General features: G+C 32.6%; 1 long non-coding RNA gene across 1 annotated transcript; it reads left to right on the top strand.

The window, feature by feature from the left end:
- Positions 1 to 291: 291 nt before the first annotated feature.
- On the top strand, positions 292 to 6,188 carry LOC130043190 (uncharacterized). Its single transcript, XR_008795329.1, has 3 exons — positions 292 to 390; positions 2,010 to 2,083; positions 4,485 to 6,188. It is a non-coding gene; the product is annotated as an uncharacterized LOC130043190 (long non-coding RNA).
- The last annotated feature ends 1,020 nt before the right edge of the window (positions 6,189 to 7,208 follow it).

Consider the following 7,208-nt stretch of genomic DNA (forward strand, 5'->3'; position numbering starts at 1 on the left):
TCTTGATGGCTTTCCAGGCAGGAGGAAGGGTGCTGAGTGACACATATAAATATACAAAGGAGAGAGAGGAGTGAGCGTGAATGGCAGTGACCTTTTCATGAAAGCCTTTTGGAAGAGGTTCTAGTTATAAGACCTTAGCTTTCATTGTGGAGAATTTGTTCACCGTTAGGCAAATGGTAAGAGTTCCCTTCTCAAAGCAGACAATTTTGAATATTCCTATACATCAATGGCAAAAGTTTTAAAAATAATGTGTTCTCAGAAGTAGATCTCTTAACTGGACCACTATAGTTTCTTTTTCTAGTTTGACTACCAGCTTCATGTGAGATGGGGAATATTTCTTGAGAGTTCTTTGTATGGGAAAAAAAATACCACTTCTGTCTTTCAATTTCTGTGAGTATCTGTTGTCTCAATAAGTATTTTTGATTTGTGTAATGCATATAATAAAATGCTTTGAATTTTTCAGGAAAATGTATAATACAATTAATAATTAATAATGGTATTACTACAATAATATAAAATAATACAATAATATAAATAAATTATAGTCAAATTTAGATTTTTAGCTAAAGGACATAGATGATGACTTTTAAGTAGTGAATAATATTTTAAAATGTATTTTTTCCAGAATAAATATTTCTCAAAATATACATGATTATAAAGCATCTCAATTGTCTTTGCTCTATTTTTGCATCAACTAAATAATAAAAAACATTTTAATTAGAGATTTGAAGATATGAAACTATTGTAATGGGCTGTGTTCCTCTCAGATTTTAAAAAAATCAATATTAGTTGTTAGCATTACAAATGTTTAGAATGCATCTACAGATATTGATATTCTGGGGGCGGGAATGAAGCACAGTGCTTAAAAGTCAGCTTTCTGTGGAGATACTAATGTTTAGGAGATTAATGAAAATTCATTTATTTAATCATTAATGCTTTTAATTTTTATTCAATAAGATTTAATAATTACTACCACCAATTTCTTTATGGTTTTGAATAGAAGTTAATGCCTTATGCAGACATGTTTACTATATTATCTTATCAGCAAGTACGTATCTTTTGTTCAAAATTAAATCTTTAAGAGTGGGTGGTAGAGGAGGTCTTAGGATAGTGATTATTGGTACTCTGGTTGATGGTGTTCAAGTATCAATATAAATATAAAACAACAATATGGAAAATATTATAAACAATGTTAATAAATATATAAAATTTAAATACAAAAACTATGCTAAAATTAAAAAGTGTTTTAAAATATTCTAATTTTTAAATAACTTAAAATTAATTTATTTTATTTTTTAAATTAGAAGAAAATTAAACCAAAATGCTAATAAATACTTTATTCTCTTATACTTTAAAGGAAAAAGCAATGATTACTTTGTGTATTTTAGCCTCAGACAATGATTTTAGTATTTTTAAAAAATTTTTCTCTCTCTTTATAAAATATGTCAAACCTCACATATTAAATAATTCTAATGGAACATTTACTAAACAACCTTAAGATAACTATAATATCACCAAATAATAACTAGAACTTACAGATGATAGATGACAAGTTCGTATCAGGTAACTATAGTTGGTTAATACAAAGTCAGAAGATCAGGAAAAGTCTGCGTTAATATGAAAATGACTTTAGACAGAATAATAGAAAAAAGAAGAACTTTTCTATTATTATTATAGGGGAAATCAAATTATTGTTAATATATAAGAATAGCAGAATAGCTTTCAGAATAATTTCTCCTCAAGACAGAAATGATATAAGAACTATAATGTCTATAAAATAAAATATTTATGACAGGAACAACTTTCCTTTCATCAGTAAGAATTAAAGCAAATAGACAAAGCATATTATCAGTATATCAAAATAGTGACAATCCCTTTCATATAAATGTTTTTATCAAGTTTTATATAAATGTAATGTGTACACGAATTTTCAAAAGCTAATTTAGAAAACGTTTTGAACAGCATGATAATTTTTATTTTTTCTAATAAATTTTCTGGAAATTAACAAGCAAGGAAGCAAGAAGAAAGAAAGACAGGGGAGAAGGAAAGGAGCAAAGGAGGAAAGAAGGAAGATAAAAGTCAGGTGAGAACCACAGAAGCTAGTAAGAGGGAATAAGAAATCTTATTCTGTCACTTTTAGTAAACCAACACTAATGACTACAAATTCACTTTAAGCAAATAAACAACTTCCAAGGGGGCCTTTGTATTTTCCTTTATCGCAGTCACTTCATACTCAACACATGCTAAATCCACTTTATCACTTCTCTTCTCTGCCTTTTTGCCCTCCTGCATTTTCTATCCCTAGTGGCTTGCTCAATCCAGTTAGATATGCTTTCTGACAACCACTTTGGCCTCCACACTACTTTCTATTGGTTCAATGTCAAGAGTATCCATGGATATACTACTTCATGGCCTAAAATTTTGTATGTTTTCCCAACTCCCATGTTTCTCAACATAGTAAATTTGGCAATGCCAAATAATTGCATTCTCCTACTGAAAAACCTACTTTGAATCTGGAGATACAGCGCATACCAAGCAGATGTGAAGTCCTGTGTTCCGTGGCCTCAGTGGCACAGGTTATCTTCCTCTCTCCCTTTGACACCTGCTGAGACGGCACTTAGATCTCTGCTTCCTCTACTTGCCATGTTGATAGAGCTTGTAAAAACACTTTCTTCCCCTCAGTTCTGGTGATCTGGTGACCAAAACTTCCCAAGAGTTTAACAAGTGCCTATGATGTAAGTTAAGTTTTCAAATCACCTTAACCTTTGGGTCCTACTACTTTAATGTGTCAGATTCCACTAAGCCCACCCTCCTTTTTTTTTTCTCTTCAGACACTAAAATACTGAAATACAAAGTTCAGTAGACTGGAGATTTGATGTAGACTGGAGTGGATTAAAAATTAACAACACAATTTCAAATACAGTAAAGAGATACTAATCTTAAAATAGCCTTTATATTTCTTCAGTAGGTGGACATTTATTGGCTTTTTTCCCCTTTTCTATCATATCTCTGTTCTGAATATTCTAATGTAAGAACACCAAATTTTTCGCCTTTTTCTCAGAGTAGTTTAGTTAACTTCCCTTCTGTATCTTAAAACCAATCAGCCTTGTTTAGTAAAACCAGAAAGGCACAATTTCTTTTTTTCATTTTGCTTACTCTGGTTTCCTTAGAAAACAGCTATGGTCATAGAATTTTTAAAGAATAAATACTATAAATAACAAACATCAAAGACTCTCATTTCCTATCAGATAAAATCCAGACTTCCTCCTCTGCTTTAAAAAGTCTACTTATTACCCTTTGTCTTCATTCTTCCTTTTGCTAGTCTCCCACCCTTCCAAAACTACAGGTTTAGGGAAATTTCTGCTTTTCTTTAAGTACAATAGAGTTTTTGTGTAATTTATTTCTTTTTTCTGGATGCCTCATATGGCTTTCCTTTCTTTAATGAATTGATCGTGTTTCAAGATACTTCTTAAGATTATTCCTGCAGTTTCTACTCACAGTTAGTATCAAACTCATGCAATATATGCATTTTAATTGTTAGAAAGCATGTCTGTTTCCTTCACTAGAATCAGGATGGGTGAGATCCTAATCATTGGGAGCTTTGTTCTCAAAAGCAGAATAATCTCTGTAATCTTCTGCGTTATTGCCTTCAAGTGGAAGTAGTCAGTGTAACAATTTTTGTGCTTTTTAATTCACAAATTTCATCACTGAATCCACTCACTGTTGTGTTATTTTCTATGTTATAGACCAGGTATGACTTTTTTGAATATTACTTTCTGGAAAAATGTTACTTCAATGATTCACTTTGGATAGATACTTTACATGCTAGGGGAAAAGGCAGCTCAGATAGAGAAGGGAACACCAAATAAAGGGTATTGGGAGGATCCTCCCAGGATGACAAATGCACGCTGAAAGTAGACTATAGAACGAACATGATTGCCACTCAATGCCTTTTTTGCAAACCACAGCACCCAAAAGGAGAGAGAAAACTAGAGGGAATGCCCTGCCACAGGGGTGGAGTGGAATAGGGGGTATGGGGGTGGGTGGCAGGGATACTGGAAGCACTGGAGGTGGAGAATGGGCACCGGCGGAGGGATGGGTACTCAATCATTGTATAACTGAAACCCAAGCACAAAAAAATTGTTAGTCTACAACTGTACCTCATGGTGTTTTACTAATAAAAATTTTAAAAAAAGATTATCTAAGAAAATATATGTGATTGGTGTTCTTAACCTCTCCTCTCTCTCTCTCTCTCTCTCCCACTCCATACCTCCTGCTAGCCCCTTTAGCTTATATAATTTCTAGAACTTTTGTGCCACACACTCCCTCTGACTGTTGAAACACAAGATAGAGGGTTTTGATGGAGTGTTTGCTTCTATTGGACCTAATACCAGAACTGAAACTCTATACTCAGACCCAAGACATGCCAAATGGAACAAATAATGTTGCTGTTCTAGTCTAACTAACTTTCTTATATCATCTAGGTAAAGGCATATGGAGAATTTGAATCTAAAGCTCAAGTCTTTTTGAGATCAAGCATTGACATAAAATGGTGAGGACTATGATAAATATCTTAAGAAAATCCTTGCCCCCAATTTTTAAGGGACTGGAATTTGGCCACTTCTGCATTCTATACAAAGACTCTTCATTTCTGAAGTGTTGTCATCATATCAAAATGAACTTAAGTAAATTTAGCTGTGAAAAGCATACTTACACTTTTTCCACACGTGATGTGAAACAAAGACTTCTACAATTTCTTCCACATGATTGCAAGTTGAGGTTTGCATACACTTGTGCTCAAGATAAACAAGATACTCTTCACCAGGAATTTAAAATAACTTAAGAAAGATGTGAATTGTTTTCAGAAATTTTTAACGATGACTTTGATCTGAGAGGATAGCTGCAAAAAGTTAGTGCTCAGAAATAAATATGAGAAAGAGTTGACCACAAGACCAAACTTGTAGATCATGAATAATGTCTCAGAGTAGATCTTATTATTTATAAAAGAGTGTAACAGAGATATTGCTATAATAGGTTTGTAACAGTTGTGTCTCAGCACCATAGTAGAGATTTTGCGCAAAACGAAGATTCATAATCAGTCTTTTTGGCAGACTCAGTTACATAGCATTAGGGTAAATTGCCAGGGAAGATAAAAGCATAAATGAACAACACAGAAGGTAAAATTATCTATTCATTTATTTTAAAAAATGTTAAATTTTACTTTTTGTGTAATTATTTTGGTATTTTGTGGGGGGGGGGCACCTGACAGTTTCCAGGACTTACTTCTGGCTCTGTACCCAGTGTGTGGGGGAATCATATGAGATATTGGGGATCAAACCTGGGTCAGCTGCATGCAAGGCAAAATGCCTTACCTCCTATATTGTCTCTCCAGCCCTGAATATTTTAATGAGATAGTGAAAAGTAAATGCTTAAAAAATACTTGAAAAAATACACAGAAACAGTATACACTTTTTTTTTAGCCCGTGCACAAGGGCTGAATTTTTAGCTCAAGAATTGAATTTCAAGGAGAGATGATAAGAAAATTTACCTTCTTTGAGCTTAATGGGGGAAAGAATAGATTCACATTTTTGCATCAACATAGACTTGTCAATGTGATTTAAAAATAAAATAACAACCCAGCACTGTTAGGAGTTGCTGGCATGGTTGAGAAATAGCTTTCTGAATTGTCATAGGATTGAAACCAACATTGTGTCAGTGAATAACTCTACCCACAAGCAGCCTTGATGAACCGAGCAAAATCAAGGCCAGATTGCAGTCCCTTGAAGCATTGATGATAAGCACACTATGGTTAAAGGACACAAATTACCCTTGGAATCATAATGCAGGTACACTGAATGTAAGAATAATGTGATTCAAACTAATTTAGTACTGTGCCAAGCAGGAAGAGATAGTCCTTTGGGCATGCAAGAAGAACATTTAGACAAAGCAAAACAAGAAGGGGAATTTGTGGTTAGCAAGAAGCTGTTGCTCATTTATATTTTATTGAAGATTTAAAATGTTGGGCAAAAGAGAGTGCGGCTACGGCAAGCAGAGAAGGAAATTTGGAATGCACATGGCTTATAACTATAAGAGTAAAACTTGAAATGATAAGCATCAGGAAAATTGTAAATGTTTTTTGTTTTCTAAATTATCTATTTTGGAAACTTAGATTAAAAATATCAACAGACTTCTCTTGTGTCTCATTATGATGTATTGTGTGATTCACTACTCTTATGTTAATCAAAGTGAATTCCTCCTAATTATGCAAATTGTTATAAAAATCATGAGACATCACATTTTGCTAAATGGAAGTATCATTGATCTAACAAGATCCTTTGAATTATAGAAGGGGTCAATTTTTCTTAATATGTTTTCACTAGCAAAGGTGAATAAATACACCGACAAAATTAAAAAAGTGTATTGTTCCTGGTTTCAGATGTTTTGTATATATGTTAAAATTTGTTAACTGGCATAAATGATGCTTTAATTGATTATATACTGATGATAGCACTAGACACTGCTTAGGATGTGTTTAATAAATATCAGTTTCTCTTTTTAAGAGCTTAGAATCAGAGACTAAGGTTATAGAAAAAAGAGATATAACTTTGTAAAGCACAAACACAGTGGTTCAAATATAAGCACCTCTCATTTACTAGAAATATTGGATCAATGTATTCATAATGGGATGATACAAGGAAAACATTACTACGAGACATGTTTGTAGTGATAGCAGATAATATTAAATAATTTCTGTAAAAAGTTAATTTATCAACTATCTCTTGGTCTCTATCTCTCTACTCACCCAACAACATAATATATAAAGTGAAAAGATCATAGAAAGAAGGTCATGATTGGACAAATGATTTGGTCTAATCAGAGGATATGAAAGAAGAGAGAGAACGTGTTAAGAAATAGAATAAATGATTATAATTGAATAAGAGGATCTTACACATGATTTATGTAACAAATTATAAAAATTACATAGCATCAAAAAAGTCTATATAGACACAATGGCAAATGAAATAGACACAATGATATAGACCCAATGACAAATGAAAAAGAAAAGTTACTACACTTTTACAAAAGAAATAAAGACTTATAGGCAGAGACTTGTAACTGGACTCTGGGAAGATGAATCTTTGGTTATTGGAATTGGAGATAAAAGATAACATATAAATTATAAGGGAAAAGAATGGTTTAGAGTCAGA

This window comes from Sorex fumeus, unplaced genomic scaffold (assembly GCF_029834395.1).
Source record: "Sorex fumeus unplaced genomic scaffold, SorFum_2.1 ptg000115l, whole genome shotgun sequence".
NCBI classification, from domain to species: Eukaryota; Metazoa; Chordata; class Mammalia; order Eulipotyphla; family Soricidae; genus Sorex; species Sorex fumeus.